Source organism: Hyla sarda, chromosome 5 (assembly GCF_029499605.1).
Source record: "Hyla sarda isolate aHylSar1 chromosome 5, aHylSar1.hap1, whole genome shotgun sequence".
Classification (NCBI taxonomy): domain Eukaryota; kingdom Metazoa; phylum Chordata; class Amphibia; order Anura; family Hylidae; genus Hyla; species Hyla sarda.
Genome location: NC_079193.1, coordinates 320,219,835 through 320,239,366, shown reverse-complemented (window position 1 = coordinate 320,239,366; position 19,532 = coordinate 320,219,835). Strand labels below are relative to the sequence as shown.

At 55.2% G+C, this 19,532-nt stretch overlaps 16 non-coding genes and 16 pseudogenes across 16 annotated transcripts; all 32 read right to left on the bottom strand.

Annotated features, from left to right (window-relative positions):
• Window positions 1–497: 497 nt before the first annotated feature.
• On the bottom strand, window positions 498–617 carry LOC130275050 (5S ribosomal RNA; annotated as a pseudogene).
• A 300-nt stretch (window positions 618–917) lies between these two features.
• Window positions 918–1,036, bottom strand: LOC130275207 (5S ribosomal RNA). The gene has a single exon (XR_008844701.1). It is a non-coding gene; the product is annotated as a 5S ribosomal RNA (ribosomal RNA).
• A 651-nt stretch (window positions 1,037–1,687) lies between these two features.
• On the bottom strand, window positions 1,688–1,807 carry LOC130275049 (5S ribosomal RNA; annotated as a pseudogene).
• Window positions 1,808–2,107: 300 nt separating this feature from the next.
• On the bottom strand, window positions 2,108–2,226 carry LOC130274907 (5S ribosomal RNA). The gene has a single exon (XR_008844615.1). It is a non-coding gene; the product is annotated as a 5S ribosomal RNA (ribosomal RNA).
• Window positions 2,227–2,879: 653 nt separating this feature from the next.
• LOC130275048 (5S ribosomal RNA) lies at window positions 2,880–2,999 on the bottom strand (annotated as a pseudogene).
• A 300-nt stretch (window positions 3,000–3,299) lies between these two features.
• Window positions 3,300–3,418, bottom strand: LOC130275103 (5S ribosomal RNA). Its single transcript, XR_008844677.1, has one exon. It is a non-coding gene; the product is annotated as a 5S ribosomal RNA (ribosomal RNA).
• A 650-nt stretch (window positions 3,419–4,068) lies between these two features.
• Window positions 4,069–4,188, bottom strand: LOC130275047 (5S ribosomal RNA; annotated as a pseudogene).
• A 300-nt stretch (window positions 4,189–4,488) lies between these two features.
• On the bottom strand, window positions 4,489–4,607 carry LOC130274906 (5S ribosomal RNA). Its single transcript, XR_008844614.1, has one exon. It is a non-coding gene; the product is annotated as a 5S ribosomal RNA (ribosomal RNA).
• A 506-nt stretch (window positions 4,608–5,113) lies between these two features.
• On the bottom strand, window positions 5,114–5,233 carry LOC130275046 (5S ribosomal RNA; annotated as a pseudogene).
• Window positions 5,234–5,533: 300 nt separating this feature from the next.
• LOC130274756 (5S ribosomal RNA) lies at window positions 5,534–5,652 on the bottom strand. Its single transcript, XR_008844471.1, has one exon. It is a non-coding gene; the product is annotated as a 5S ribosomal RNA (ribosomal RNA).
• Window positions 5,653–6,310: 658 nt separating this feature from the next.
• LOC130275045 (5S ribosomal RNA) lies at window positions 6,311–6,430 on the bottom strand (annotated as a pseudogene).
• Window positions 6,431–6,730: 300 nt separating this feature from the next.
• Window positions 6,731–6,849, bottom strand: LOC130274744 (5S ribosomal RNA). Its single transcript, XR_008844459.1, has one exon. It is a non-coding gene; the product is annotated as a 5S ribosomal RNA (ribosomal RNA).
• Window positions 6,850–7,507: 658 nt separating this feature from the next.
• LOC130275044 (5S ribosomal RNA) lies at window positions 7,508–7,627 on the bottom strand (annotated as a pseudogene).
• A 300-nt stretch (window positions 7,628–7,927) lies between these two features.
• LOC130274733 (5S ribosomal RNA) lies at window positions 7,928–8,046 on the bottom strand. The gene has a single exon (XR_008844451.1). It is a non-coding gene; the product is annotated as a 5S ribosomal RNA (ribosomal RNA).
• Window positions 8,047–9,371: 1,325 nt separating this feature from the next.
• On the bottom strand, window positions 9,372–9,491 carry LOC130275043 (5S ribosomal RNA; annotated as a pseudogene).
• Window positions 9,492–9,791: 300 nt separating this feature from the next.
• Window positions 9,792–9,910, bottom strand: LOC130274721 (5S ribosomal RNA). The gene has a single exon (XR_008844444.1). It is a non-coding gene; the product is annotated as a 5S ribosomal RNA (ribosomal RNA).
• Window positions 9,911–10,567: 657 nt separating this feature from the next.
• LOC130275041 (5S ribosomal RNA) lies at window positions 10,568–10,687 on the bottom strand (annotated as a pseudogene).
• A 300-nt stretch (window positions 10,688–10,987) lies between these two features.
• LOC130274710 (5S ribosomal RNA) lies at window positions 10,988–11,106 on the bottom strand. Its single transcript, XR_008844441.1, has one exon. It is a non-coding gene; the product is annotated as a 5S ribosomal RNA (ribosomal RNA).
• A 657-nt stretch (window positions 11,107–11,763) lies between these two features.
• Window positions 11,764–11,883, bottom strand: LOC130275040 (5S ribosomal RNA; annotated as a pseudogene).
• Window positions 11,884–12,183: 300 nt separating this feature from the next.
• Window positions 12,184–12,302, bottom strand: LOC130274699 (5S ribosomal RNA). The gene has a single exon (XR_008844437.1). It is a non-coding gene; the product is annotated as a 5S ribosomal RNA (ribosomal RNA).
• A 657-nt stretch (window positions 12,303–12,959) lies between these two features.
• Window positions 12,960–13,079, bottom strand: LOC130275039 (5S ribosomal RNA; annotated as a pseudogene).
• A 300-nt stretch (window positions 13,080–13,379) lies between these two features.
• Window positions 13,380–13,498, bottom strand: LOC130274687 (5S ribosomal RNA). The gene has a single exon (XR_008844433.1). It is a non-coding gene; the product is annotated as a 5S ribosomal RNA (ribosomal RNA).
• A 657-nt stretch (window positions 13,499–14,155) lies between these two features.
• On the bottom strand, window positions 14,156–14,275 carry LOC130275037 (5S ribosomal RNA; annotated as a pseudogene).
• A 300-nt stretch (window positions 14,276–14,575) lies between these two features.
• Window positions 14,576–14,694, bottom strand: LOC130274675 (5S ribosomal RNA). Its single transcript, XR_008844429.1, has one exon. It is a non-coding gene; the product is annotated as a 5S ribosomal RNA (ribosomal RNA).
• Window positions 14,695–15,201: 507 nt separating this feature from the next.
• Window positions 15,202–15,321, bottom strand: LOC130275036 (5S ribosomal RNA; annotated as a pseudogene).
• A 300-nt stretch (window positions 15,322–15,621) lies between these two features.
• Window positions 15,622–15,740, bottom strand: LOC130274663 (5S ribosomal RNA). Its single transcript, XR_008844425.1, has one exon. It is a non-coding gene; the product is annotated as a 5S ribosomal RNA (ribosomal RNA).
• A 655-nt stretch (window positions 15,741–16,395) lies between these two features.
• On the bottom strand, window positions 16,396–16,515 carry LOC130275035 (5S ribosomal RNA; annotated as a pseudogene).
• A 300-nt stretch (window positions 16,516–16,815) lies between these two features.
• Window positions 16,816–16,934, bottom strand: LOC130274652 (5S ribosomal RNA). Its single transcript, XR_008844421.1, has one exon. It is a non-coding gene; the product is annotated as a 5S ribosomal RNA (ribosomal RNA).
• A 659-nt stretch (window positions 16,935–17,593) lies between these two features.
• LOC130275034 (5S ribosomal RNA) lies at window positions 17,594–17,713 on the bottom strand (annotated as a pseudogene).
• Window positions 17,714–18,013: 300 nt separating this feature from the next.
• LOC130274641 (5S ribosomal RNA) lies at window positions 18,014–18,132 on the bottom strand. The gene has a single exon (XR_008844419.1). It is a non-coding gene; the product is annotated as a 5S ribosomal RNA (ribosomal RNA).
• Window positions 18,133–18,784: 652 nt separating this feature from the next.
• On the bottom strand, window positions 18,785–18,904 carry LOC130275033 (5S ribosomal RNA; annotated as a pseudogene).
• Window positions 18,905–19,204: 300 nt separating this feature from the next.
• Window positions 19,205–19,323, bottom strand: LOC130274897 (5S ribosomal RNA). The gene has a single exon (XR_008844605.1). It is a non-coding gene; the product is annotated as a 5S ribosomal RNA (ribosomal RNA).
• Window positions 19,324–19,532: the final 209 nt, after the last annotated feature.

Here is a 19,532-nt window from a genome sequence, read left to right as displayed (position 1 = left end):
GCTTTGCACAGGGAGCCCTTGCTCGGGCTGGCCCCTTCAGCCTCAGCCTGCTCAAAGCCTGGCCATTTCCTGGCTGGGCTGCTTTTAACTCTTATATTTACACATGCCTGGCTGCAGGGGCAATGAGCTTTTCTGGCCGGGACATGGAGCTGGATGGACGGATTGTGTGCTGACAGTAGCAAGCAGCAAACCGGCACACAGGCCTCTGCGGCTTCCAGCTCTGGCTTGCCCCAAGTTGAATGGGGGAGATTCGTCAAAACCTGCGCAGAGAAAAAGCGGAGCAGTTGCCCGTAGCAACCGATCACATTGCTTCTTTTCATTTTTTATTAGCTACCTTTTTGAAACTGGAAGAAGCCATCTCATTGGATGCTTACGGGCAATGGGCCAACTTTTCCCCCAAAACAGGTTTTCGTAAATCTCCCCCCCCCCCCCGGATATTCGGGAAAGTGCCTTCCCAGGCTGGGCCAGAGGAGAAAGTGTAAAGAAACATCGCAACCTGTCTACAGCACCCGGTATTCCCAGGAGGTCAACCATCCCAGTACTGTCCGAGCCCGACCCTGCTTGGCTTCCGAGATCAGACGAGATCGGGCATACCCAGGGTGGTGTGGCCGGTAGACACTGGCTGGCCCCACTCTGTCGCACAAGCAGCTTTCCTCCAGGCCGCGGACCGTTGCGCAAAGGGCTGGACAGCAGGTAGCGCACCCCTGCGTACATTGCAGGTGAGCCCTGGGGACGTGCAGGGACTCAAGCTGATAGGACTGTAGGAGCATATCCCGTACTGTGACGTCACATAAACAACACAAGGGAGAAAGGCCATAAAAAAAGAAGAAAAGAAGCAAATGTGCAGCTAAGAAAGTGAATGTAAAAAAGGCATAGGGGAGACTGACCCCTGCTGGTTGAAGTGAGAAAAAGCAAAAAGCCTACAGCACCTGGTATTCCCATGCGGTCTCCCATCCAAGTACTAACCAGGCCCGACCCTGCTTAGCTTCCGAGATCAGACGAGATCGGGTGTGTTCAGGGTGGTGTGGCCGTAGGCAGAGACGAGCCTCTCATTTGCAGCTCTTCTACTCTGCAGCCTGCCTGCCTGCTGCTCAGCACTGGGCCTGCTTCCTGCCCCCCTCCTTTCCACGCACTCAGCCCAGCTCCAAGGCTGCTTCAGCTCACTGGCTCTATGGCTTACGTACACAAACTGCTTTGCACAGGGAGCCCTTGCTCGGGCTGGCCCCTTCAGCCTCAGCCTGCTCAAAGCCTGGCCATTTCCTGGCTGGGCTGCTTTTAACTCTTATATTTACACATGCCTGGCTGCAGGGGCAATGAGCTTTTCTGGCCGGGACACGGAGCTGGATGGACGGATTGTGTGCTGACAGTAGCAAGCAGCAAACCGGCACACAGGCCTCTGCGGCTTCCAGATCTGGCTTGCCCCAAGTTGAATGGGGGAGATTCGTCAAAACCTGCGCAGAGAAAAAGCGGAGCAGTTGCCCGTAGCAACCGATCACATTGCTTCTTTTCATTTTTTTATTAGCTACCTTTTTGAAACTGGAAGAAGCCATCTCATTGGATGCTTACGGGCAATGGGCCAACTTTTCCCCCAAAACAGGTTTTCGTAAATCTCCCCCCCCCCCCGATATTCGGGAAAGTGCCTTCCCAGGCTGGGCCAGAGGAGAAAGTGTAAAGAAACATCGCAACCTGTCTACAGCACCCGGTATTCCCAGGAGGTCAACCATCCCAGTACTGTCCGAGCCCGACCCTGCTTGGCTTCCGAGATCAGACGAGATCGGGCATACCCAGGGTGGTGTGGCCGGTAGACACTGGCTGGCCCCACTCTGTCGCACAAGCAGCTTTCCTCCAGGCCGCGGACCGTTGCGCAAAGGGCTGGACAGCAGGTAGCGCACCCCTGCGTACATTGCAGGTGAGCCCTGGGGACGTGCAGGGACTCAAGCTGATAGGACTGTAGGAGCATATCCCGTACTGTGACGTCACATAAACAACACAAGGGAGAAAGGCCATAAAAAAAGAAGAAAAGAAGCAAATGTGCAGCTAAGAAAGTGAATGTAAAAAAGGCATAGGGGAGACTGACCCCTGCTGGTTGAAGTGAGAAAAAGCAAAAAGCCTACAGCACCTGGTATTCCCAGGCGGTCTCCCATCCAAGTACTAACCAGGCACGACCCTGCTTAGCTTCCGAGATCAGACGAGATCGGGCGTGTTCAGGGTGGTGTGGCCGTAGGCAGAGACGAGCCTCTCATTTGCAGCTCTTCTACTCTGCAGCCTGCCTGCCTGCTGCTCAGCACTGGGCCTGCTTCCTGCCCCCCTCCTTTCCACGCACTCAGCCCAGCTCCAAGGCTGCTTCAGCTCACTGGCTCTATGGCTTACGTACACAAACTGCTTTGCACAGGGAGCCCTTGCTCGGGCTGGCCCCTTCAGCCTCAGCCTGCTCAAAGCCTGGCCATTTCCTGGCTGGGCTGCTTTTAACTCTTATATTTACACATGCCTGGCTGCAGGGGCAATGAGCTTTTCTGGCCGGGACATGGAGCTGGATGGACGGATTGTGTGCTGACAGTAGCAAGCAGCAAACCGGCACACAGGCCTCTGCGGCTTCCAGCTCTGGCTTGCCCCAAGTTGAATGGGGGAGATTCGTCAAAACCTGCGCAGAGAAAAAGCGGAGCAGTTGCCCGTAGCAACCGATCACATTGCTTCTTTTCATTTTTTATTAGCTACCTTTTTGAAACTGGAAGAAGCCATCTCATTGGATGCTTACGGGCAATGGGCCAACTTTTCCCCCAAAACAGGTTTTCGTAAATCTCCCCCCCCCCCCCCGGATATTCGGGAAAGTGCCTTCCCAGGCTGGGCCAGAGGAGAAAGTGTAAAGAAACATCGCAACCTGTCTACAGCACCCGGTATTCCCAGGAGGTCAACCATCCCAGTACTGTCCGAGCCCGACCCTGCTTGGCTTCCGAGATCAGACGAGATCGGGCATACCCAGGGTGGTGTGGCCGGTAGACACTGGCTGGCCCCACTCTGTCGCACAAGCAGCTTTCCTCCAGGCCGCGGACCGTTGCGCAAAGGGCTGGACAGCAGGTAGCGCACCCCTGCGTACATTGCAGGTGAGCCCTGGGGACGTGCAGGGACTCAAGCTGATAGGACTGTAGGAGCATATCCCGTACTGTGACGTCACATAAACAACACAAGGGAGAAAGGCCATAAAAAAAGAAGAAAAGAAGCAAATGTGCAGCTAAGAAAGTGAATGTAAAAAAGGCATAGGGGAGACTGACCCCTGCTGGTTGAAGTGAGAAAAAGCAAAAAGCCTACAGCACCTGGTATTCCCAGGCGGTCTCCCATCCAAGTACTAACCAGGCCCGACCCTGCTTAGCTTCCGAGATCAGACGAGATCGGGTGTGTTCAGGGTGGTGTGGCCGTAGGCAGAGACGAGCCTCTCATTTGCAGCTCTTCTACTCTGCAGCCTGCCTGCCTGCTGCTCAGCACTGGGCCTGCTTCCTGCCCCCCTCCTTTCCACGCACTCAGCCCAGCTCCAAGGCTGCTTCAGCTCACTGGCTCTATGGCTTACGTACACAAACTGCTTTGCACAGGGAGCCCTTGCTCGGGCTGGCCCCTTCAGCCTCAGCCTGCTCAAAGCCTGGCCATTTCCTGGCTGGGCTGCTTTTAACTCTTATATTTACACATGCCTGGCTGCAGGGGCAATGAGCTTTTCTGGCCGGGACACGGAGCTGGATGGACGGATTGTGTGCTGACAGTAGCAAGCAGCAAACCGGCACACAGGCCTCTGCGGCTTCCAGCTCTGGCTTGCCCCAAGTTGAATGGGGGAGATTCGTCAAAACCTGCGCAGAGAAAAAGCGGAGCAGTTGCCCGTAGCAACCGATCACATTGCTTCTTTTCATTTTTTATTTGCTACCTTTTTGAAACTGGAAGAAGCCATCTCATTGGATGCTTACGGGCAATGGGCCAACTTTTCCCCCAAAACAGGTTTTCGTAAATCTCCCCCCCCCCCCGATATTCGGGAAAGTGCCTTCCCAGGCTGGGCCAGAGGAGAAAGTGTAAAGAAACATCGCAACCTGTCTACAGCACCCGGTATTCCCAGGAGGTCAACCATCCCAGTACTGTCCGAGCCCGACCCTGCTTGGCTTCCGAGATCAGACGAGATCGGGCATACCCAGGGTGGTGTGGCCGGTAGACACTGGCTGGCCCCACTCTGTCGCACAAGCAGCTTTCCTCCAGGCCGCGGACCGTTGCGCAAAGGGCTGGACAGCAGGTAGCGCACCCCTGCGTACATTGCAGGTGAGCCCTGGGGACGTGCAGGGACTCAAGCTGATAGGACTGTAGGAGCATATCCCGTACTGTGACGTCACATAAACAACACAAGGGAGAAAGGCCATAAAAAAAGAAGAAAAGAAGCAAATGTGCAGCTAAGAAAGTGAATGTAAAAAAGGCATAGGGGAGACTGACCCCTGCTGGTTGAAGTGAGAAAAAGCAAAAAGCCTACAGCACCTGGTATTCCCAGGCGGTCTCCCATCCAAGTACTAACCAGGCACGACCCTGCTTAGCTTCCGAGATCAGACGAGATCGGGCGTGTTCAGGGTGGTGTGGCCGTAGGCAGAGACGAGCCTCTCATTTGCAGCTCTTCTACTCTGCAGCCTGCCTGCCTGCTGCTCAGCACTGGGCCTGCTTTCCTGGCTGGGCTGCTTTTAACTCTTATATTTACACATGCCTGGCTGCAGGGGCAATGAGCTTTTCTGGCCGGGACACGGAGCTGGATGGACGGATTGTGTGCTGACAGTAGCAAGCAGCAAACCGGCACACAGGCCTCTGCGGCTTCCAGCTCTGGCTTGCCCCAAGTTGAATGGGGGAGATTCGTCAAAACCTGCGCAGAGAAAAAGCGGAGCAGTTGCCCGTAGCAACCGATCACATTGCTTCTTTTCATTTTTTATTTGCTACCTTTTTGAAACTGGAAGAAGCCATCTCATTGGATGCTTACGGGCAATGGGCCAACTTTTCCCCCAAAACAGGTTTTCGTAAATCTCCCCCCCCCCCCCCCCCGATATTCGGGAAAGTGCCTTCCCAGGCTGGGCCAGAGGAGAAAGTGTAAAGAAACATCGCAACCTGTCTACAGCACCCGGTATTCCCAGGAGGTCAACCATCCCAGTACTGTCCGAGCCCGACCCTGCTTGGCTTCCGAGATCAGACGAGATCGGGCATACCCAGGGTGGTGTGGCCGGTAGACACTGGCTGGCCCCACTCTGTCGCACAAGCAGCTTTCCTCCAGGCCGCGGACCGTTGCGCAAAGGGCTGGACAGCAGGTAGCGCACCCCTGCGTACATTGCAGGTGAGCCCTGGGGACGTGCAGGGACTCAAGCTGATAGGACTGTAGGAGCATATCCCGTACTGTGACGTCACATAAACAACACAAGGGAGAAAGGCCATAAAAAAAGAAGAAAAGAAGCAAATGTGCAGCTAAGAAAGTGAATGTAAAAAAGGCATAGGGGAGACTGACCCCTGCTGGTTGAAGTGAGAAAAAGCAAAAAGCCTACAGCACCTGGTATTCCCAGGCGGTCTCCCATCCAAGTACTAACCAGGCCCGACCCTGCTTAGCTTCCGAGATCAGACGAGATCGGGCGTGTTCAGGGTGGTGTGGCCGTAGGCAGAGACGAGCCTCTCATTTGCAGCTCTTCTACTCTGCAGCCTGCCTGCCTGCCTGCTGCTCAGCACTGGGCCTGCTTCCTGCCCCCCTCCTTTCCACGCACTCAGCCCAGCTCCAAGGCTGCTTCAGCTCACTGGCTCTATGGCTTACGTACACAAACTGCTTTGCACAGGGAGCCCTTGCTCGGGCTGGCCCCTTCAGCCTCAGCCTGCTCAAAGCCTGGCCATTTCCTGGCTGGGCTGCTTTTAACTCTTATATTTACACATGCCTGGCTGCAGGGGCAATGAGCTTTTCTGGCCGGGACACGGAGCTGGATGGACGGATTGTGTGCTGACAGTAGCAAGCAGCAAACCGGCACACAGGCCTCTGCGGCTTCCAGCTCTGGCTTGCCCCAAGTTGAATGGGGGAGATTCGTCAAAACCTGCGCAGAGAAAAAGCGGAGCAGTTGCCCGTAGCAACCGATCACATTGCTTCTTTTCATTTTTTTATTAGCTACCTTTTTGAAACTGGAAGAAGCCATCTCATTGGATGCTTACGGGCAATGGGCCAACTTTTCCCCCAAAACAGGTTTTCGTAAATCTCCCCCCCCCCCCCCGGATATTCGGGAAAGTGCCTTCCCAGGCTGGGCCAGAGGAGAAAGTGTAAAGAAACATCGCAACCTGTCTACAGCACCCGGTATTCCCAGGAGGTCAACCATCCCAGTACTGTCCGAGCCCGACCCTGCTTGGCTTCCGAGATCAGACGAGATCGGGCATACCCAGGGTGGTGTGGCCGGTAGACACTGGCTGGCCCCACTCTGTCGCACAAGCAGCTTTCCTCCAGGCCGCGGACCGTTGCGCAAAGGGCTGGACAGCAGGTAGCGCACCCCTGCGTACATTGCAGGTGAGCCCTGGGGACGTGCAGGGACTCAAGCTGATAGGACTGTAGGAGCATATCCCGTACTGTGACGTCACATAAACAACACAAGGGAGAAAGGCCATAAAAAAAGAAGAAAAGAAGCAAATGTGCAGCTAAGAAAGTGAATGTAAAAAAGGCATAGGGGAGACTGACCCCTGCTGGTTGAAGTGAGAAAAAGCAAAAAGCCTACAGCACCTGGTATTCCCAGGCGGTCTCCCATCCAAGTACTAACCAGGCCCGACCCTGCTTAGCTTCCGAGATCAGACGAGATCGGGCGTGTTCAGGGTGGTGTGGCCGTAGGCAGAGACGAGCCTCTCATTTGCAGCTCTTCTACTCTGCAGCCTGCCTGCCTGCCTGCTGCTCAGCACTGGGCCTGCTTCCTGCCCCCCTCCTTTCCACGCACTCAGCCCAGCTCCAAGGCTGCTTCAGCTCACTGGCTCTATGGCTTACGTACACAAAGTGCTTTGCACAGGGAGCCCTTGCTCGGGCTGGCCCCTTCAGCCTCAGCCTGCTCAAAGCCTGGCCATTTCCTGGCTGGGCTGCTTTTAACTCTTATATTTACACATGCCTGGCTGCAGGGGCAATGAGCTTTTCTGGCCGGGACATGGAGCTGGATGGACGGATTGTGTGCTGACAGTAGCAAGCAGCAAACCGGCACACAGGCCTCTGCGGCTTCCAGCTCTGGCTTGCCCCAAGTTGAATGGGGGAGATTCGTCAAAACCTGCGCAGAGAAAAAGCGGAGCAGTTGCCCGTAGCAACCGATCACATTGCTTCTTTTCATTTTTTATTAGCTACCTTTTTGAAACTGGAAGAAGCCATCTCATTGGATGCTTACGGGCAATGGGCCAACTTTTCCCCCAAAACAGGTTTTCGTAAATCTCCCCCCCCCCCCCCCCGATATTCGGGAAAGTGCCTTCCCAGGCTGGGCCAGAGGAGAAAGTGTAAAGAAACATCGCAACCTGTCTACAGCACCCGGTATTCCCAGGAGGTCAACCATCCCAGTACTGTCCGAGCCCGACCCTGCTTGGCTTCCGAGATCAGACGAGATCGGGCATACCCAGGGTGGTGTGGCCGGTAGACACTGGCTGGCCCCACTCTGTCGCACAAGCAGCTTTCCTCCAGGCCGCGGACCGTTGCGCAAAGGGCTGGACAGCAGGTAGCGCACCCCTGCGTACATTGCAGGTGAGCCCTGGGGACGTGCAGGGACTCAAGCTGATAGGACTGTAGGAGCATATCCCGTACTGTGACGTCACATAAACAACACAAGGGAGAAAGGCCATAAAAAAAGAAGAAAAGAAGCAAATGTGCAGCTAAGAAAGTGAATGTAAAAAAGGCATAGGGGAGACTGACCCCTGCTGGTTGAAGTGAGAAAAAGCAAAAAGCCTACAGCACCTGGTATTCCCAGGCGGTCTCCCATCCAAGTACTAACCAGGCCCGACCCTGCTTAGCTTCCGAGATCAGACGAGATCGGGCGTGTTCAGGGTGGTGTGGCCGTAGGCAGAGATGAGCCTCTCATTTGCAGCTCTTCTACTCTGCAGCCTGCCTGCCTGCCTGCTGCTCAGCACTGGGCCTGCTTCCTGCCCCCCTCCTTTCCACGCACTCAGCCCAGCTCCAAGGCTGCTTCAGCTCACTGGCTCTATGGCTTACGTACACAAACTGCTTTGCACAGGGAGCCCTTGCTCGGGCTGGCCCCTTCAGCCTCAGCCTGCTCAAAGCCTGGCCATTTCCTGGCTGGGCTGCTTTTAACTCTTATATTTACACATGCCTGGCTGCAGGGGCAATGAGCTTTTCTGGCCGGGACACGGAGCTGGATGGACGGATTGTGTGCTGACAGTAGCAAGCAGCAAACCGGCACACAGGCCTCTGCGGCTTCCAGCTCTGGCTTGCCCCAAGTTGAATGGGGGAGATTCGTCAAAACCTGCGCAGAGAAAAAGCGGAGCAGTTGCCCGTAGCAACCGATCACATTGCTTCTTTTCATTTTTTATTAGCTACCTTTTTGAAACTGGAAGAAGCCATCTCATTGGATGCTTACGGGCAATGGGCCAACTTTTCCCCCAAAACAGGTTTTCGTAAATCTCCCCCACCCCCCCCGGATATTCGGGAAAGTGCCTTCCCAGGCTGGGCCAGAGGAGAAAGTGTAAAGAAACATCGCAACCTGTCTACAGCACCCGGTATTCCCAGGAGGTCAACCATCCCAGTACTGTCCGAGCCCGACCCTGCTTGGCTTCCGAGATCAGACGAGATCGGGCCCCCCTCCTTTCCACGCACTCAGCCCAGCTCCAAGGCTGCTTCAGCTCACTGGCTCTATGGCTTACGTACACAAAGTGCTTTGCACAGGGAGCCCTTGCTCGGGCTGGCCCCTTCAGCCTCAGCCTGCTCAAAGCCTGGCCATTTCCTGGCTGGGCTGCTTTTAACTCTTATATTTACACATGCCTGGCTGCAGGGGCAATGAGCTTTTCTGGCCGGGACACGGAGCTGGATGGACGGATTGTGTGCTGACAGTAGCAAGCAGCAAACCGGCACACAGGCCTCTGCGGCTTCCAGCTCTGGCTTGCCCCAAGTTGAATGGGGGAGATTCGTCAAAACCTGCGCAGAGAAAAAGCGGAGCAGTTGCCCGTAGCAACCGATCACATTGCTTCTTTTCATTTTTTATTAGCTACCTTTTTGAAACTGGAAGAAGCCATCTCATTGGATGCTTACGGGCAATGGGCCAACTTTTCCCCCAAAACAGGTTTTCGTAAATCTCCCCCCCCCCCCCCCGATATTCGGGAAAGTGCCTTCCCAGGCTGGGCCAGAGGAGAAAGTGTAAAGAAACATCGCAACCTGTCTACAGCACCCGGTATTCCCAGGAGGTCAACCATCCCAGTACTGTCCGAGCCCGACCCTGCTTGGCTTCCGAGATCAGACGAGATCGGGCATACCCAGGGTGGTGTGGCCGGTAGACACTGGCTGGCCCCACTCTGTCGCACAAGCAGCTTTCCTCCAGGCCGCGGACCGTTGCGCAAAGGGCTGGACAGCAGGTAGCGCACCCCTGCGTACATTGCAGGTGAGCCCTGGGGACGTGCAGGGACTCAAGCTGATAGGACTGTAGGAGCATATCCCGTACTGTGACGTCACATAAACAACACAAGGGAGAAAGGCCATAAAAAAAGAAGAAAAGAAGCAAATGTGCAGCTAAGAAAGTGAATGTAAAAAAGGCATAGGGGAGACTGACCCCTGCTGGTTGAAGTGAGAAAAAGCAAAAAGCCTACAGCACCTGGTATTCCCAGGCGGTCTCCCATCCAAGTACTAACCAGGCCCGACCCTGCTTAGCTTCCGAGATCAGACGAGATCGGGCGTGTTCAGGGTGGTGTGGCCGTAGGCAGAGACGAGCCTCTCATTTGCAGCTCTTCTACTCTGCAGCCTGCCTGCCTGCCTGCTGCTCAGCACTGGGCCTGCTTCCTGCCCCCCTCCTTTCCACGCACTCAGCCCAGCTCCAAGGCTGCTTCAGCTCACTGGCTCTATGGCTTACGTACACAAAGTGCTTTGCACAGGGAGCCCTTGCTCGGGCTGGCCCCTTCAGCCTCAGCCTGCTCAAAGCCTGGCCATTTCCTGGCTGGGCTGCTTTTAACTCTTATATTTACACATGCCTGGCTGCAGGGGCAATGAGCTTTTCTGGCCGGGACATGGAGCTGGATGGACGGATTGTGTGCTGACAGTAGCAAGCAGCAAACCGGCACACAGGCCTCTGCGGCTTCCAGCTCTGGCTTGCCCCAAGTTGAATGGGGGAGATTCGTCAAAACCTGCGCAGAGAAAAAGCGGAGCAGTTGCCCGTAGCAACCGATCACATTGCTTCTTTTCATTTTTTATTAGCTACCTTTTTGAAACTGGAAGAAGCCATCTCATTGGATGCTTACGGGCAATGGGCCAACTTTTCCCCCAAAACAGGTTTTCGTAAATCTCCCCCCCCCCCCCCCGATATTCGGGAAAGTGCCTTCCCAGGCTGGGCCAGAGGAGAAAGTGTAAAGAAACATCGCAACCTGTCTACAGCACCCGGTATTCCCAGGAGGTCAACCATCCCAGTACTGTCCGAGCCCGACCCTGCTTGGCTTCCGAGATCAGACGAGATCGGGCATACCCAGGGTGGTGTGGCCGGTAGACACTGGCTGGCCCCACTCTGTCGCACAAGCAGCTTTCCTCCAGGCCGCGGACCGTTGCGCAAAGGGCTGGACAGCAGGTAGCGCACCCCTGCGTACATTGCAGGTGAGCCCTGGGGACGTGCAGGGACTCAAGCTGATAGGACTGTAGGAGCATATCCCGTACTGTGACGTCACATAAACAACACAAGGGAGAAAGGCCATAAAAAAAGAAGAAAAGAAGCAAATGTGCAGCTAAGAAAGTGAATGTAAAAAAGGCATAGGGGAGACTGACCCCTGCTGGTTGAAGTGAGAAAAAGCAAAAAGCCTACAGCACCTGGTATTCCCAGGCGGTCTCCCATCCAAGTACTAACCAGGCCCGACCCTGCTTAGCTTCCGAGATCAGACGAGATCGGGCGTGTTCAGGGTGGTGTGGCCGTAGGCAGAGATGAGCCTCTCATTTGCAGCTCTTCTACTCTGCAGCCTGCCTGCCTGCCTGCTGCTCAGCACTGGGCCTGCTTCCTGCCCCCCTCCTTTCCACGCACTCAGCCCAGCTCCAAGGCTGCTTCAGCTCACTGGCTCTATGGCTTACGTACACAAACTGCTTTGCACAGGGAGCCCTTGCTCGGGCTGGCCCCTTCAGCCTCAGCCTGCTCAAAGCCTGGCCATTTCCTGGCTGGGCTGCTTTTAACTCTTATATTTACACATGCCTGGCTGCAGGGGCAATGAGCTTTTCTGGCCGGGACACGGAGCTGGATGGACGGATTGTGTGCTGACAGTAGCAAGCAGCAAACCGGCACACAGGCCTCTGCGGCTTCCAGCTCTGGCTTGCCCCAAGTTGAATGGGGGAGATTCGTCAAAACCTGCGCAGAGAAAAAGCGGAGCAGTTGCCCGTAGCAACCGATCACATTGCTTCTTTTCATTTTTTATTAGCTACCTTTTTGAAACTGGAAGAAGCCATCTCATTGGATGCTTACGGGCAATGGGCCAACTTTTCCCCCAAAACAGGTTTTCGTAAATCTCCCCCACCCCCCCCGGATATTCGGGAAAGTGCCTTCCCAGGCTGGGCCAGAGGAGAAAGTGTAAAGAAACATCGCAACCTGTCTACAGCACCCGGTATTCCCAGGAGGTCAACCATCCCAGTACTGTCCGAGCCCGACCCTGCTTGGCTTCCGAGATCAGACGAGATCGGGCATACCCAGGGTGGTGTGGCCGGTAGACACTGGCTGGCCCCACTCTGTCGCACAAGCAGCTTTCCTCCAGGCCGCGGACCGTTGCGCAAAGGGCTGGACAGCAGGTAGCGCACCCCTGCGTACATTGCAGGTGAGCCCTGGGGACGTGCAGGGACTCAAGCTGATAGGACTGTAGGAGCATATCCCGTACTGTGACGTCACATAAACAACACAAGGGAGAAAGGCCATAAAAAAAGAAGAAAAGAAGCAAATGTGCAGCTAAGAAAGTGAATGTAAAAAAGGCATAGGGGAGACTGACCCCTGCTGGTTGAAGTGAGAAAAAGCAAAAAGCCTACAGCACCTGGTATTCCCAGGCGGTCTCCCATCCAAGTACTAACCAGGCCCGACCCTGCTTAGCTTCCGAGATCAGACGAGATCGGGCGTGTTCAGGGTGGTGTGGCCGTAGGCAGAGACGAGCCTCTCATTTGCAGCTCTTCTACTCTGCAGCCTGCCTGCCTGCCTGCTGCTCAGCACTGGGCCTGCTTCCTGCCCCCCTCCTTTCCACGCACTCAGCCCAGCTCCAAGGCTGCTTCAGCTCACTGGCTCTATGGCTTACGTACACAAAGTGCTTTGCACAGGGAGCCCTTGCTCGGGCTGGCCCCTTCAGCCTCAGCCTGCTCAAAGCCTGGCCATTTCCTGGCTGGGCTGCTTTTAACTCTTATATTTACACATGCCTGGCTGCAGGGGCAATGAGCTTTTCTGGCCGGGACATGGAGCTGGATGGACGGATTGTGTGCTGACAGTAGCAAGCAGCAAACCGGCACACAGGCCTCTGCGGCTTCCAGCTCTGGCTTGCCCCAAGTTGAATGGGGGAGATTCGTCAAAACCTGCGCAGAGAAAAAGCGGAGCAGTTGCCCGTAGCAACCGATCACATTGCTTCTTTTCATTTTTTATTAGCTACCTTTTTGAAACTGGAAGAAGCCATCTCATTGGATGCTTACGGGCAATGGGCCAACTTTTCCCCCAAAACAGGTTTTCGTAAATCTCCCCCCCCCCCCCCCGATATTCGGGAAAGTGCCTTCCCAGGCTGGGCCAGAGGAGAAAGTGTAAAGAAACATCGCAACCTGTCTACAGCACCCGGTATTCCCAGGAGGTCAACCATCCCAGTACTGTCCGAGCCCGACCCTGCTTGGCTTCCGAGATCAGACGAGATCGGGCATACCCAGGGTGGTGTGGCCGGTAGACACTGGCTGGCCCCACTCTGTCGCACAAGCAGCTTTCCTCCAGGCCGCGGACCGTTGCGCAAAGGGCTGGACAGCAGGTAGCGCACCCCTGCGTACATTGCAGGTGAGCCCTGGGGACGTGCAGGGACTCAAGCTGATAGGACTGTAGGAGCATATCCCGTACTGTGACGTCACATAAACAACACAAGGGAGAAAGGCCATAAAAAAAGAAGAAAAGAAGCAAATGTGCAGCTAAGAAAGTGAATGTAAAAAAGGCATAGGGGAGACTGACCCCTGCTGGTTGAAGTGAGAAAAAGCAAAAAGCCTACAGCACCTGGTATTCCCAGGCGGTCTCCCATCCAAGTACTAACCAGGCCCGACCCTGCTTAGCTTCCGAGATCAGACGAGATCGGGCGTGTTCAGGGTGGTGTGGCCGTAGGCAGAGATGAGCCTCTCATTTGCAGCTCTTCTACTCTGCAGCCTGCCTGCCTGCCTGCTGCTCAGCACTGGGCCTGCTTCCTGCCCCCCTCCTTTCCACGCACTCAGCCCAGCTCCAAGGCTGCTTCAGCTCACTGGCTCTATGGCTTACGTACACAAACTGCTTTGCACAGGGAGCCCTTGCTCGGGCTGGCCCCTTCAGCCTCAGCCTGCTCAAAGCCTGGCCATTTCCTGGCTGGGCTGCTTTTAACTCTTATATTTACACATGCCTGGCTGCAGGGGCAATGAGCTTTTCTGGCCGGGACACGGAGCTGGATGGACGGATTGTGTGCTGACAGTAGCAAGCAGCAAACCGGCACACAGGCCTCTGCGGCTTCCAGCTCTGGCTTGCCCCAAGTTGAATGGGGGAGATTCGTCAAAACCTGCGCAGAGAAAAAGCGGAGCAGTTGCCCGTAGCAACCGATCACATTGCTTCTTTTCATTTTTTATTAGCTACCTTTTTGAAACTGGAAGAAGCCATCTCATTGGATGCTTACGGGCAATGGGCCAACTTTTCCCCCAAAACAGGTTTTCGTAAATCTCCCCCACCCCCCCCGGATATTCGGGAAAGTGCCTTCCCAGGCTGGGCCAGAGGAGAAAGTGTAAAGAAACATCGCAACCTGTCTACAGCACCCGGTATTCCCAGGAGGTCAACCATCCCAGTACTGTCCGAGCCCGACCCTGCTTGGCTTCCGAGATCAGACGAGATCGGGCATACCCAGGGTGGTGTGGCCGGTAGACACTGGCTGGCCCCACTCTGTCGCACAAGCAGCTTTCCTCCAGGCCGCGGACCGTTGCGCAAAGGGCTGGACAGCAGGTAGCGCACCCCTGCGTACATTGCAGGTGAGCCCTGGGGACGTGCAGGGACTCAAGCTGATAGGACTGTAGGAGCATATCCCGTACTGTGACGTCACATAAACAACACAAGGGAGAAAGGCCATAAAAAAAGAAGAAAAGAAGCAAATGTGCAGCTAAGAAAGTGAATGTAAAAAAGGCATAGGGGAGACTGACCCCTGCTGGTTGAAGTGAGAAAAAGCAAAAAGCCTACAGCACCTGGTATTCCCAGGCGGTCTCCCATCCAAGTACTAACCAGGCCCGACCCTGCTTAGCTTCCGAGATCAGACGAGATCGGGCGTGTTCAGGGTGGTGTGGCCGTAGGCAGAGACGAGCCTCTCATTTGCAGCTCTTCTACTCTGCAGCCTGCCTGCCTGCTGCTCAGCACTGGGCCTGCTTTCCTGGCTGGGCTGCTTTTAACTCTTATATTTACACATGCCTGGCTGCAGGGGCAATGAGCTTTTCTGGCCGGGACACGGAGCTGGATGGACGGATTGTGTGCTGACAGTAGCAAGCAGCAAACCGGCACACAGGCCTCTGCGGCTTCCAGCTCTGGCTTGCCCCAAGTTGAATGGGGGAGATTCGTCAAAACCTGCGCAGAGAAAAAGCGGAGCAGTTGCCCGTAGCAACCGATCACATTGCTTCTTTTCATTTTTTATTTGCTACCTTTTTGAAACTGGAAGAAGCCATCTCATTGGATGCTTACGGGCAATGGGCCAACTTTTCCCCCAAAACAGGTTTTCGTAAATCTCCCCCCCCCCCCCCCCCCGATATTCGGGAAAGTGCCTTCCCAGGCTGGGCCAGAGGAGAAAGTGTAAAGAAACATCGCAACCTGTCTACAGCACCCGGTATTCCCAGGAGGTCAACCATCCCAGTACTGTCCGAGCCCGACCCTGCTTGGCTTCCGAGATCAGACGAGATCGGGCATACCCAGGGTGGTGTGGCCGGTAGACACTGGCTGGCCCCACTCTGTCGCACAAGCAGCTTTCCTCCAGGCCGCGGACCGTTGCGCAAAGGGCTGGACAGCAGGTAGCGCACCCCTGCGTACATTGCAGGTGAGCCCTGGGGACGTGCAGGGACTCAAGCTGATAGGACTGTAGGAGCATATCCCGTACTGTGACGTCACATAAACAACACAAGGGAGAAAGGCCATAAAAAAAGAAGAAAAGAAGCAAATGTGCAGCTAAGAAAGTGAATGTAAAAAAGGCATAGGGGAGACTGACCCCTGCTGGTTGAAGTGAGAAAAAGCAAAAAGCCTACAGCACCTGGTATTCCCAGGCGGTCTCCCATCCAAGTACTAACCAGGCCCGACCCTGCTTAGCTTCCGAGATCAGACGAGATCGGGCGTGTTCAGGGTGGTGTGGCCGTAGGCAGAGACGAGCCTCTCATTTGCAGCTCTTCTACTCTGCAGCCTGCCTGCCTGCCTGCTGCTCAGCACTGGGCCTGCTTCCTGCCCCCCTCCTTTCCACGCACTCAGCCCAGCTCCAAGGCTGCTTCAGCTCACTGGCTCTATGGCTTACGTACACAAAGTGCTTTGCACAGGGAGCCCTTGCTCGGGCTGGCCCCTTCAGCCTCAGCCTGCTCAAAGCCTGGCCATTTCCTGGCTGGGCTGCTTTTAACTCTTATATTTACACATGCCTGGCTGCAGGGGCAATGAGCTTTTCTGGCCGGGACATGGAGCTGGATGGACGGATTGTGTGCTGACAGTAGCAAGCAGCAAACCGGCACACAGGCCTCTGCGGCTTCCAGCTCTGGCTTGCCCCAAGTTGAATGGGGGAGATTCGTCAAAACCTGCGCAGAGAAAAAGCGGAGCAGTTGCCCGTAGCAACCGATCACATTGCTTCTTTTCATTTTTTTATTAGCTACCTTTTTGAAACTGGAAGAAGCCATCTCATTGGATGCTTACGGGCAATGGGCCAACTTTTCCCCCAAAACAGGTTTTCGTAAATCTCCCCCCCCCCCGGATATTCGGGAAAGTGCCTTCCCAGGCTGGGCCAGAGGAGAAAGTGTAAAGAAACATCGCAACCTGTCTACAGCACCCGGTATTCCCAGGAGGTCAACCATCCCAGTACTGTCCGAGCCCGACCCTGCTTGGCTTCCGAGATCAGACGAGATCGGGCATACCCAGGGTGGTGTGGCCGGTAGACACTGGCTGGCCCCACTCTGTCGCACAAGCAGCTTTCCTCCAGGCCGCGGACCGTTGCGCAAAGGGCTGGACAGCAGGTAGCGCACCCCTGCGTACATTGCAGGTGAGCCCTGGGGACGTGCAGGGACTCAAGCTGATAGGACTGTAGGAGCATATCCCGTACTGTGACGTCACATAAACAACACAAGGGAGAAAGGCCATAAAAAAAGAAGAAAAGAAGCAAATGTGCAGCTAAGAAAGTGAATGTAAAAAAGGCATAGGGGAGACTGACCCCTGCTGGTTGAAGTGAGAAAAAGCAAAAAGCCTACAGCACCTGGTATTCCCAGGCGGTCTCCCATCCAAGTACTAACCAGGCCCGACCCTGCTTAGCTTCCGAGATCAGACGAGATCGGGCGTGTTCAGGGTGGTGTGGCCGTAGGCAGAGACGAGCCTCTCATTTGCAGCTCTTCTACTCTGCAGCCTGCCTGCCTGCCTGCTGCTCAGCACTGGGCCTGCTTCCTGCCCCCCTCCTTTCCACGCACTCAGCCCAGCTCCAAGGCTGCTTCAGCTCACTGGCTCTATGGCTTACGTACACAAACTGCTTTGCACAGGGAGCCCTTGCTCGGGCTGGCCCCTTCAGCCTCAGCCTGCTCAAAGCCTGGCCATTTCCTGGCTGGGCTGCTTTTAACTCTTATATTTACACATGCCTGGCTGCAGGGGCAATGAGCTTTTCTGGCCGGGACACGGAGCTGGATGGACGGATTGTGTGCTGACAGTAGCAAGCAGCAAACCGGCACACAGGCCTCTGCGGCTTCCAGCTCTGGCTTGCCCCAAGTTGAATGGGGGAGATTCGTCAAAACCTGCGCAGAGAAAAAGCGGAGCAGTTGCCCGTAGCAACCGATCACATTGCTTCTTTTCATTTTTTATTAGCTACCTTTTTGAAACTGGAAGAAGCCATCTCATTGGATGCTTACGGGCAATGGGCCAACTTTTCCCCCAAAACAGGTTTTCGTAAATCTCCTCCCCCCCCCCCCCCGATATTCGGGAAAGTGCCTTCCCAGGCTGGGCCAGAGGAGAAAGTGTAAAGAAACATCGCAACCTGTCTACAGCACCCGGTATTCCCAGGAGGTCAACCATCCCAGTACTGTCCGAGCCCGACCCTGCTTGGCTTCCGAGATCAGACGAGATCGGGCATACCCAGGGTGGTGTGGCCGGTAGACACTGGCTGGCCCCACTCTGTCGCACAAGCAGCTTTCCTCCAGGCCGCGGACCGTTGCGCAAAGGGCTGGACAGCAGGTAGCGCACCCCTGCGTACATTGCAGGTGAGCCCTGGGGACGTGCAGGGACTCAAGCTGATAGGACTGTAGGAGCATATCCCGTACTGTGACGTCACATAAACAACACAAGGGAGAAAGGCCATAAAAAAAGAAGAAAAGAAGCAAATGTGCAGCTAAGAAAGTGAATGTAAAAAAGGCATAGGGGAGACTGACCCCTGCTGGTTGAAGTGAGAAAAAGCAAAAAGCCTACAGCACCTGGTATTCCCAGGCGGTCTCCCATCCAAGTACTAACCAGGCCCGACCCTGCTTAGCTTCCGAGATCAGACGAGATCGGGCGTGTTCAGGGTGGTGTGGCCGTAGGCAGAGACGAGCCTCTCATTTGCAGCTCTTCTACTCTGCAGCCTGCCTGCCTGCTGCTCAGCACTGGGCCTGCTTCCTGCCCCCCTCCTTTCCACGCACTCAGCCCAGCTCCAAGGCTGCTTCAGCTCACTGGCTCTATGGCTTACGTACACAAAGTGCTTTGCACAGGGAGCCCTTGCTCGGGCTGGCCCCTTCAGCCTCAGCCTGCTCAAAGCCTGGCCATTTCCTGGCTGGGCTGCTTTTAACTCTTATATTTACACATGCCTGGCTGCAGGGGCAATGAGCTTTTCTGGCCGGGACATGGAGCTGGATGGACGGATTGTGTGCTGACAGTAGCAAGCAGCAAACCGGCACACAGGCCTCTGCGGCTTCCAGCTCTGGCTTGCCCCAAGTTGAATGGGGGAGATTCGTCAAAACCTGCGCAGAGAAAAAGCGGAGCAGTTGCCCGTAGCAACCGATCACATTGCTTCTTTTCATTTTTTTATTAGCTACCTTTTTGAAACTGGAAGAAGCCATCTCATTGGATGCTTACGGGCAATGGGCCAACTTTTCCCCCAAAACAGGTTTTCGTAAATCTCCCCCCCCCCCCGGATATTCGGGAAAGTGCCTTCCCAGGCTGGGCCAGAGGAGAAAGTGTAAAGAAACATCGCAACCTGTCTACAGCACCCGGTATTCCCAGGAGGTCAACCATCCCAGTACTGTCCGAGCCCGACCCTGCTTGGCTTCCGAGATCAGACGAGATCGGGCATACCCAGGGTGGTGTGGCCGGTAGACACTGGCTGGCCCCACTCTGTCGCACAAGCAGCTTTCCTCCAGGCCGCGGACCGTTGCGCAAAGGGCTGGACAGCAGGTAGCGCACCCCTGCGTACATTGCAGGTGAGCCCTGGGGACGTGCAGGGACTCAAGCTGATAGGACTGTAGGAGCATATCCCGTACTGTGACGTCACATAAACAACACAAGGGAGAAAGGCCATAAAAAAAGAAGAAAAGAAGCAAATGTGCAGCTAAGAAAGTGAATGTAAAAAAGGCATAGGGGAGACTGACCCCTGCTGGTTGAAGTGAGAAAAAGCAAAAAGCCTATAGCACCTGGTATTCCCAGGCGGTCTCCCATCCAAGTACTAACCAGGCCCGACCCTGCTTAGCTTCCGAGATCAGACGAGATCGGGCGTGTTCAGGGTGGTGTGGCCGTAGGCAGAGACGAGCCTCTCATTTGCAGCTCTTCTACTCTGCAGCCTGCCTGCCTGCCTGCTGCTCAGCACTGGGCCTGCTTCCTGCCCCCCTCCTTTCCACGCACTCAGCCCAGCTCCAAGGCTGCTTCAGCTCACTGGCTCTATGGCTTACGTACACAAACTGCTTTGCACAGGGAGCCCTTGCTCGGGCTGGCCCCTTCAGCCTCAGCCTG